The sequence below is a fragment of the Cynocephalus volans genome, chromosome 11 (genome assembly GCF_027409185.1).
Source record: "Cynocephalus volans isolate mCynVol1 chromosome 11, mCynVol1.pri, whole genome shotgun sequence".
NCBI classification, from domain to species: Eukaryota; Metazoa; Chordata; class Mammalia; order Dermoptera; family Cynocephalidae; genus Cynocephalus; species Cynocephalus volans.
The window spans coordinates 107,356,244-107,367,625 of record NC_084470.1 but is presented as its reverse complement, the minus strand read 5'-3'; the positions used below and the strand labels follow the sequence as shown (position 1 = coordinate 107,367,625).

The 11,382-nt window shown below is 37.1% G+C and overlaps 1 pseudogene; it reads left to right on the top strand.

Moving 5' to 3' along the window:
• The first annotated feature begins 6,558 nt into the window (after window positions 1-6,558).
• On the top strand, window positions 6,559-7,768 carry LOC134390216 (eukaryotic translation initiation factor 3 subunit M-like; annotated as a pseudogene).
• Window positions 7,769-11,382: the final 3,614 nt, after the last annotated feature.

Below are 11,382 nucleotides of genomic sequence, written 5' to 3'. Positions count from 1 at the left end.
ATCGAGACCAAAGCGGGCTCCCCCTGAGTTTTCTCATAGCCCTATCCATTCTCTTTCACGGCACCTATACAATATTACAACTCCTTCCCTATTTAATATTCTCTCCACCTGTCTAGCTGTCACCTCCTCAATTTATACTCCACTAGGGCAAAACTGTCTTATTTCCACTCTGTCTCCAGCATCTTACACAATCCCTGGCATGTACAAGTTGCCTAATATATACTGAATGAACGAGATCATGAGTGAATGAAAAATGAATGAGTGGGAACTCTTTAGACCTGGCTTCTAGCCCTTACTATTAATTGTATAGCTTTTGGCAAATCACTGGACATATTTCTGCCTTAGTTTCCTCAAGTTCGAACTGAGAGGTGCAGGCAAGATGAGTTCTAAAAATTTTACAGATCTGAATTTTTAATAAAACTGTAATAAACACTTTGGAGTAGTCTCCCTTAACAGTACCCTTTCACCTGCCTGGGAGATGTTTCCTGAACTTCACATACACATTGAGGGAGAGCTGCTTCCACACGCAAACTGGTAGCTAATCATCCAGATACAACGCGTTCGTTTAGCTTCTGTGGCAAGGTCGTGAACTACTGCAGACTTTGTACGTACCATCTGCTCTACAGTATTGAGGCCATCAGGAAAAAGCAAATAGTAAATAACATAAAATAGGGTCCTATTTTCCTCATACCAGCACAGATAAATAACGATATAAATCTCATGTCATTTAAAATCGTCATCAGCCATTTTTAAAAATAATCTTATTATAAAACAAGATGATTGGAGTATGAGGATAAACACATATTCTCATTACCATTATTTAGGTAAATCTGTTTTAGCTGTTGTCTACTTGAATTCAACCACAGACTAGTTAGAGAAGAATATTTTTCAAGAGAAGAATATGGCAGATATAACTGAGCATAGAAAGAATGACCTTGAGAAATTATTCGAAGGTGTTTAGATTATGTACTGATAAGGATCTGTCCCAGGAAATTGGTACATCACAAGAAATTTAATTTTTTTTTTGTCTTTCTTAATCCCTCTCCTGTCCCTGACCTGGCCAGGAAAACTATCAGATGATAATAGTTAACATTCATTCAGAGTTTACTAGTCAGACACCATGCCAGGAAATATATTATTATTTTCAGGTTATAGAGTAGGAAATTATAAAATGAATGGGAGGTATGGGATTTGAATACAGGGTACCTGAACAAAGCCCAAGCATGTAGTTACTGTGTGTGCCACCTCTGCCTCCTGCTGGCCTCATTGTATTTACAGCATCCAACATAGCTCTTGGCACATAGTAGGTACTCGGTTTATGTTTACTGAATTAATAAAGTAGTAAGTGGATAAATAGGTAGAAGTAGATGGGGAAGCCAGAAGTGTGAAGACAGTGCAGGGAGTTGGTTAAGATGAAGTGAAATGCCCTCTGTGAAAGAAGCACTATCTTGGGATATGGAGAAAGGATTTTGTCATAGAAGTGTGTTTGTGGTTCACTCTGTGTGTGTGTGTGTGTGTGTGTGTGTGTGTGTGTGTATGTTTTCTTGTGTTAGCACATATAAGAGTTTAAACATAAGCAATTCTAAACTTAAAAGTGAGATTTAGGTATTATATTCCAATTTACAGCCAAACCAAATGCGGCAGAATATAGACTCCTAACAAGTAAGGATTATAATGGAAAACTTGGCAGATCCTCAAGTATGCTGCTAGAATACATCACAATATTTCAACTCTCTCCACGTTTAGGCCTGGGATGAAGTAAAATTAGAGCATTGTCCCAATAGGCATTTAATCCAGTAATTATAACTGAATCTGTTCAGTCACATATTTTTATGTGATCATTGGAATTTTCCCTACTTGTCAGACAGTAATCAATGGCTTAGCAGAAGGTTCATTAAGATGAAATATTTCTAACTGGGGCAAAGAAAAGGTCACAATATTTCCACTATTCTTAAGCCTTGTCAAACGATGACTCCAAATGGGAAAAGACAAGATGATGCAGTCTGAAATCTTGAGGTTTGGGTTGTAAGACATATGGAAAAATATAAACTTGATTCCATAGCATACTCTACTACAGTCATGTGTCTGTGTGGTTTTCATAACGCAGTTGGGAGAGTAACTACTGAAAGACTTTAAAATCACTTATTCTCTTGTAAATCTTTCTGGACCTAAGAATGTCAAGGTAAGTAAATCAGTGAATTATGTCATAGAAACAGCCTAGAGGAGTATAATTTATAAATATCTGCATATTAAAAATACATACCTTTAAACAAACCTGGGAAAATCCTTAAAATTCTCAACGGTACTCCTTTAAAATGAAACTGAAATTACAAAGTGATGGATCTAGGGTTTGACACATTTTTGAAGATTTTATGCAAAATGTATTAAAGATTGCATTACATAGGGCACAGCTATGGCCCAGATGCTTAAATTGGGACATGTACAGTTCCTTAAGTCTATTTGCATCTAGGCTAATTATTAGTTTCTATTTAGAGTTATATGAAAATATTATTAAAATGTAAATAGAACTATAACATCAAACAGAAAACTAAGTGGAAAAAACCTTTTGCTCTCTATGATTTTTAAATTATAAAAACCAAATCCCCCAAACTGAATATTTTAGATTTTCATGTTTCGTTCATTTCAATGAAATTGTTTTCAATAAGTTCAAGTAATACTTATGATGTACAGAGAGAAACTGTGAGTTTACCTCCAAGAACTTAGAAAAGTTGACTAGTCTTCTGTGTTAAAGACTGCATACAAGATGACTACAGTATACCCTTTCCCAATGGAATGTAGCCACAAATGACATACATCATTTCTAAGCCTGGTCTTTAAAGTGTCCCATGGGATCTTCTGTGATGTTTCCTTTGTCAACATGCCTCGAAGCAAAGATATCCATGCTGGTGAAGCCACTAGAAAGAGGGAACCTGGCTTTCTGAGTTGTCACTTGGAAGAGAACCGAAGAGAGACTACGTGAGACTATGACATGAGTGAGTAGTAAGATTTTATCATATCATCCACTGAGATTGGTAGAAGACTGTTTATAACAACTAGTTTTAATTATCCTAATATATATAGGAAAGCTTGTATCAGGTATAGCTGGTGGTGAAACCAAAACCTAAATAATATAGAATCAACCTAGAAGTTGGGCATGAGCTTTGCAGAAACAAAGTAGAAGAGATAGAAATGCATAATCTTCTTGAGTTGTAAAATCCAATTACATAAATCTAGACCCCAAAGAATAAAAGAGAAGACTTTTGAGCCACATTGGACAAGTAAAACTTCTCAGTTTAGGAAAGTGACTGAGAGCTGTCAATGGAAGAGACCATCACTCACTATCTGAAACAAACAAATAAACAAAATCTTGAATTTATTACTTACTAAGAAAGGGAGAGCTGTGCTTGTGAGATAAACAGTCTACAGGCAAAGCAAAGACCTGACCTTGTTTCGGGAAGTATGGAATTTAAGAGCTGGCAAATTTTCACCAACAGAAGCTAGATATTGATCTTCAGCTCTAAAATGAGTAAGATTGTTGTAAACTAGCTATCTTTCATAAGGATGTTCACTGGAGGGAGGGTTTTGTTGATTGACTAGCTATGAAAGTGTCAAAATTGCCATTGATTAGTAGGATGGGTTTAAAACTAATTCAAGTTGTTACTTCTTCCTATTACCAGAAAACAGTCTATCCTTTCCTAGAGGATCAGGTCTGTGATGAAATTTAAAATATGATTTTCTCAACTATGGTTCTAGGTGGTTTTAAAATAATCGCTGTTCAAATAAATGGATAAAGAAAATATGATATATACGCACAATGGAGTACTACTCAGTCATGAAAGAGAATGAAATCCCATCATTTACAGTAACATGGATGAGCTTGGAAGACATCATGTTAAGTGAAATATGTCAAGCACGGAAAGATAAATACCACATTTTCTCACTCATGTGGGAGCTAAAGTGAAAAAAAAGTTGAGCTTATAGAAGTAGAAAGTAGAATTGTGGTTACTAGAGACTGAGAAGGGTGGGGTGGGGAGATTGGGAGAGGTTGGTTAATAGATACAAATATCACAGCTAGGAAGGATAAATAAGTCCTAGTAACCCAGAAATCAATGTAGGTGCTTACAGCCAACTGATCTTTGACAAAGGCACCAAAAACATACTTTAGGGAAAGGACAGCCTCTTCAGTAAATGGTGCTGGGAAAACTGGATATCCATGTGTAGAAGAAAGAAACTAGACCCATACCTCTTGCCGTATACCAAAATTAACTCAAAATAGATTGAAGACTTAAGTATAAGACCTGAAACTATAAAACTCCTAGAAGAAAACATAGGGGATACACTTCAAAATGTAGGACTGGGCAAAGACTTTATGAATAAGACCTCAAAAGCACAAGCAACAAAAGAAAAAATAAACAAACGGGATTATATCAAACTAAAAAGCCTCTGCACAGCAAAGGAAACAATAAAGTGAAAAGACAACCTATAGAATTGGAGAAAATATTTGCAAACTATGCATCCAACAAGGGATTAATCACCAGAATATACAAGGAACTCAAACAACTTCACTGTAAAAAAATAACGCAATTGAAAAATGGTCAAAGGAGCTGAATAGACATTTTTCAAAGGAAGACATATGGATGGCCAACAGGTACATGAAAAAATGTCCAACATCACTAATCATCAGGGATATGCAAATTAAAACCACACTGAGATATCATCTCACCCCAGTTAGACCAGCTATTATGAAAAACACTATGAATCACAAATGCTGGCAAGGATATGGAGAGAAGGAAAGACTTCTACACTGTTGGTAGGATTGGGGGGACTATAAATTAGTACAGCCTTTATGGAAAATAGTATGGAGGTTTCATAAACAACTACAGAGAGATTTACCATACGATCCAACAATCCCAATTCTGGGTATATACCCAGAGAGATGGAAATTGTCATGTCGGACATATACTTGCACTCCCATGTTTATCGCAGCTCTGTTTACAATAGCCAAAACATGGAACCAACCTAATCATCCATCTATGCACAACTGGATAAGGAAAACATGGTAGATATATACAATGGAATAATACTCAGCCATAAAAAGGAATGAAATTCTGCCATTTGCAGTAACGTGAATGAGCTTGGAGAAAATTAGATGAAATAATTCAGGCACAGAAAGAGAAATCTGCCTGTCCTCACTGATACATGGGAGCGAAGAAAGGAAATAAGGAAGGAAGGAAAGAAGGAAGAAAAAAACATTGAACTTTCAGGAGGAGAGAACACATCTATAGTTACTACAGGTGGGAATGGGGGCAGGGAGAGGGAGGTTAGGAAGTAATTGGGTGAGGGACACAAAGAATAATTACTATTTGTAATGATGAACATGCTAATAATATTGATTTGATCATCACATACTGTAATGAATACTAATAGTCAACTCTGTACTCCATAAATATATATAAATAATCAAATATAAATAAAGAAAAGAAAAAAATAAGTTCTATTGGTGTACAGTATTACTAGACATCTATAATTAGCAATAATTTACTATATCTTTCCAATTGGTTAGAAGAGCTCAAATGCTCTCAACACAGAGAACTGATACATTTTTGTGATGATGAACATACTAATTACCCTGATTTGATCATCACACATTGTATACATGTATTGAAATATAACTCTATATCCCATAATATGTTCAATCAATGTGTCAATCAATCAATAAAAATAAAAATAAACTAGTAGCTATAAAGTTGAGAGAAAAAGGCATCAAAATGAGGAAGCAAAATAAATCAGAATAAGGACCTATGTCTGGAAAAGAATTTTCGGTAGGGTTATTGACCAGTACCATTGACATACAAGTGACTGGAAGCAAATAGATAGAAGACTGCTAAGGTTTCAAAGTGATTGTATTGCCAGAGTAGCCATGAACATGGATCTAAGCCAACTAGAAGCCTCCAACCTTCCATGACTACAAAGCTGGCATACCACCCAGTGTCCACCTCCAATGAGTCCAAGGAGACAAACAGACAAGGAAGAACCTACTGGAGAGCAGAGCCAGGGGTCATGAATAATGGAAAAAGTAGTGGCTTCCAGAGAGCAGCAGCAGGCAGGGCCTGTTTAGAGCACTGGTACACTGGGCAAAGACTTCATGAAGAAAACTTTATGAAGAAGACTTTATGAGGAAAAGAAAACTTTGCAGTGACCGCCTCACTGAATGTCATCACTACCATGGAATGGGGACAGCTGGGTGCCTCTCACACTTTACTTTTCTGAATAGGAGATTTTAATTATGGTTCCTCCTGTCCCTGCTGCATCACTGGACTTTGATTGAGGGCATGTAGTACACACGAAACTGACCCCAATGAGTCTCGCTGGAAGACTTGTTAGAGAATGTACTCCAGAAAAAAAAAAATACATATCCAGGAAAAAGAGGGATAAAAAATAAATGGTGAGGCAATAAATCAGGAAGGATTTATTGTCAAAACTAAGTAAGTATAGTTGTAAAAACAAATTAATACAGTTATAGAGCTAACATCTCTGCTGCCCCCTTTTCCAGTCGTCATGGCATGCAAGTGGGGCACCCACTGTGCCTGGGCCTTCACCATGAGCACATCAGCCTTTCATCGACATCAGTGTGGAAGGTCGGGAGCTGAGATCTCAGAAGAAAATTCAGACGGTGAACTTCAAGAGAATCTCACTCAAATTATTGAATTCTATGATGTATGTCTGAAGGAAGGCGATACACATGTTGAAGAAGCTTTGTTCTAAAGCCTTTGTGAAAAGTTGGTCATATTTCGGGAAGGTGACCAACCATCTCTGAGACTGCAGTTGCTAGGCAACCTTTTCCATGGGATGGATAGGAATACTCCAGTAAGCTGTACAGTGATTGCAGCCTCATTAAAGTAGCAGCATCTTGTGGGGCCATCCAGTACCTTCTCACTGAGCTGGATCAAGTTAGAAAGTGGATTTCTGACTGAAATCTCACCACTGAAAAAAAACACACCCTTAAAACTACTTTACGAGGCACTTGTGGATTGTAGGAAAAGTGATGCTGCTTCAACAGTCAGGGTGGACTTGCTCAGAAGTGACACAGAGGATGGTGCTTCCTAGGCTCAGGTTGGTGACCACAGGTGTATGGATCATATGAACATTGGAAGATCCAAATGCATTTCTTGTTGACTCTCTTTTTACTTTAAAACCATCTTCTTGGAAGAGGAATGGGTAAAAGGTCATGAAAATCAACTACAATGTATATTGAGAAGTTAAAACAAAAAAAAAATAAAAAAAGAAAGAAAGAAAGAAAGAAGAAAGCAATAAAAGAAAATCTTACTTTTTTGGAAGGCAAGCTTAAACCACGATCTTTTAACCATTTCATTTTTGTGAGTGCTAAATTGGCATCATATGTCAAGTTTTGTCAGACTGATGAAGAATTCATTCATTTACTTGGCCTTTAACATGAACAGAATATAGCAAAAATGAGACTACTTGCTTTTACAGGAATGGCAGCGGAAAATAAGGAAATTTCTTTTGATACAATGCAGCAAGAACTTCAGATTGGAGCTGCTGATGTTGAAGCATTTATCATCGACGTGGTAAGGACTGAAATGGCCTCCTGTGAGATTGACCATACCCAGAGAAAAGTCGTTGTGAGTCACAGCACATGTCGTACACTCGGAAAACAGCAGTGCAACAGCTGCACGACACACTTACTGCCTGGAAACACAACGTGAACAAAGTGAAAAACAGCCTCCCGAGGCTTTCTGACTTCTGAAGTTTTATGCTTATAATTTTGTTCTATGGGGTGCGGGGAATCCCTAAGTCACAGTAAAACATTACAAACAAACAAAACATCTCAGGTGATATTCAGAAGGTATTTGGAGATGCAGAAGTAGCAGTGGAAATTAAAAGAGAGTTTGACATAGCAATGTTTTCACTGCATTTACAGTTTTTCTCGGTTAGGTCTGCACATTGATGTTTCAACTGTAAAAGTATCTCAGTCCCATGTGGACTAAGGAGCACTAGTGTATGTCAGACCAGGTTTCTGCAGGTTGTGCTAGATCAGCTGTCCTACATTTTAGTCCTCATCATAACTGCAGTCAGGAACAGGGGAGAAAAGGGGTGGGAAGGAGTGCTAGCCTCCCGGATTCATGTAGTTTGGCCACAGGTTTTTTTCTCCCCAAACATGTGGTCTCAAGATGGCTCTATATTTATTAGTTCCAGAAGTTCTGATCATGGCTTCAGATTTCAGAGAGTTAGACATTGGATTTACCCAAAGAAGGACGGTGGATTTTATTTGTAAACAAATGTTTAAAAAATAAAAATGTGTATTTTTTGAAATTGAAATAAAGAAAAAATAAAATTAACTTTTTGCAAGCCCAACGGCAACAAGAAAGGTTAAGGAAGGTAAGCAACTCAGGAAGTTGTAGTCTGCTCAACATCTGGAGTCCTAAAGGAACGTCATCCATTCTCTGCAGCAGTTGCTGGAGAAATCCTAACTCTACCCAGGCATAGGAGTGAGAATGGAAGGCTACAGAAGATGGGCTTTAGATTTTAATGATTGTGAACTTACATTTAATTACATTTTAACTTGTAAGAGAGCAAGGGGAGTTTTTACTTTAATTACATCCTGAAGATTTGATAATAAAAAGGACCTTATAATCAAATTTGAAGCATCTTTGTCCATATACGCAGAAGATCTGTACAAGTATTGTATATATCTGGAGGATGTTTAAAAGGAGGATCTGTGTTGTGTCATGTTATTTTATGCACTACCTTTGGTAAGCTATATTGAATTACATATCTCAACACAATTAGAAATAGGAAATAGAATAAGGAGAGAATTTTCGTCCTAGGATAGAATTAGGGCTGAAGTTAATTTGATTAGTATAAAATTTGACCTATTTCCATGCCTTCTGGTGACAAAATCTAAACTGCACACCGTGGACCGAGGTGAATAAATAACAGAGGGGCTAGGGCTTCATGAAGATCGGAAGAATTCTCCTCTTTGTGTTGGAGGGTAGAGCACTAGCCATACCTCTGGTTCATTTTAGGTTTGTTGGTTAAGAAATTAAAATGATAGAGAATGTTTTGGGGGACCCTTTTCCCTTTGCCTCCTGGTTCTCTGCAACACTTCTGGTAGCACAGCAGTCCTAGCTTCTTACCCATCTCTTACTTGATCCATGGAGAAGAATGAGGTTATCTGATTGGTAGATGCCATCCTGGTCCATGTTTCTGAGTTGAGTAGAACTGAACCACTGCAAGGCAGCAAGCTCCAGATCAACAAGAGGCAGAGGTCTTGTTCTCTGGTTCCAAATGATCCTGTAGGCAGGTTGACTCAAAGTCTAGACTTGAAATAGGGCAGCAGGGCCCTTTCATGAACAGTCTAAAGTCATGTTATCCAGTTGGCTTCATCAGTAATAAAGCAAACATTTTTATCTCCATCTGGTTCTGATTTCTCAAATATATCTGGACATGAGAGGGGAAGAAAATAATTTTATTTACGGCTTCCTCTTTATGTATCTTGTGTTGTTACCCCAGCCTGGAGAGACTGACACCAGAATTCTCTCCCTTTATGATGAACAAATGCCGTATTCACAGGTAGACTTGACTCTAATTTACATTTTCCAGAGAATAAAGGATCTTGTAGTAGAAAGGTCAGAACCTTAAAGTGAGAACACCTTAGTTAGAACACTGGGTCTATTATGATGTGACCGTGGGTTTATAATCCATCTTCCCTGAATTTGTTTTCTCATTTGGAAAGTAAGGATAATTTCTCTCTGGCAAGACTATTTTGAGTATTAATTTAGACATATTAAAAAAGCACCCAATTCTATACTCAGTGCAGTTGGTGTTCAATAATAGATTATTCTTGTTAGTAATTTTAATGACTTGTTAAACAAAAGCAAACTTTTATAATATAGTTTCTAGTACATTATAGATAGTCAACAAATATTAATTCTCTTTAGTTCCCTTTAGTTGCCCCTGTGGAATGAGCAACAGAATCCAAACTAAAGAAGTTTTGCTTTATTTATTAAGTTAAAAAGTGCAACGCAAAAATCTTATAAAGAAACATCTGTCAAGTGAAATTCGTAAGTTTCTTTACTTGAGAAAGTTCTAGTTTGTGCTTCGTTATTTATGGTACAAGTTTAAGATCGTGCTGGGTGGCCCAGCTGTTCCTCCTGTGCATTAGGAATGCTGGGCACTGCATGCTTCTTAAATCCAAGAGCAACAGCTCTTTCCCTTGTGATCCAGCTCAATATGTCGAGGTAACTGGACCAAAAGCTGAGTAGGACTTTTAACCAAAGCTAGGCTCTGCTTCTCCCAGTTTGCATGCTTTCTGTGGTTTATAATGTGATTGGTAACCAAGAAAGCTCAATATAACCATCTGGTTAAAATGTATACAAAACTATAAACACTGGCAACAGCCTCAGTTTAGGAGAGGCAGCATGTTTATTCAAGAATATGGCATGATAGTAATTGGCTTGTGACATGCGATTTCCTTCTTAAGGCAAAAAATCAAATGACCCATGTTAGAAGTTTTTTTTATTAAAGCCTCACCCACGCAGTGCTTATTTTACTTTTAAAAGAAATCAATGAGAAATGTAGGTGAGTAAAGGGGGAAAGAGTAGAGAGGGTTTAAAAACAAAGTGAAAACATAAAATCAACTTTAGGGATTTTTTTTTTTTATCCTTGAAAGAGTAATATTACTGGACCAAATGATAGTGTTTCTATAAAGAAAACACTATACCACTTCTCAAAGTATTTCTTAATATGCATCTAAAGTTTCATTGTTAAAGAGTCAAATTTTCCAAATCAGAGAAAAGCATTACTTCATGTTTCCCAAGTTTCCAATCACTTAACATATGAAACATTGAAGTTTTAGAGTCAAATGCTCCAAGTGAAAAGCATCTGTTTGATGTCGGCGAGGTCCCTGACAAATTCAGTGTTAAAAGACTCTGTGCTGCTCTTTGAAAATATATCACTTTGTAATAAATCTCTGGGCTCTGACACTCTTGGCGATGAGGTTTTCTTTATAGACTTATGCAAGAGGATCTGTTTGCCACACCTGGCTCTCAGAGATGAGAGTGGCAGACTTTGAAATCAAAATTAACACACAGCCTCGGGTTTAGATGCTAGCCTCGTACCTTTATTTTCTTTACATCCAGGACATACAGTTTCACAAAAGTGGACTCTCTCCTAGCCTATCTGACTTTCTATTTCTTCTCCATTTCTAGAAAAGGAGATGCCAAATTATAACAGATGCAAGGAATTACAGTGTTGAAATATTAATTATGAATGTTTCTAAGGCTGTGTCATTATGGCACTGATAAGTGGATTTTCAGATTGTTGGTACAATTATTTCAGCCATTGTGGGGACAGGTTGAT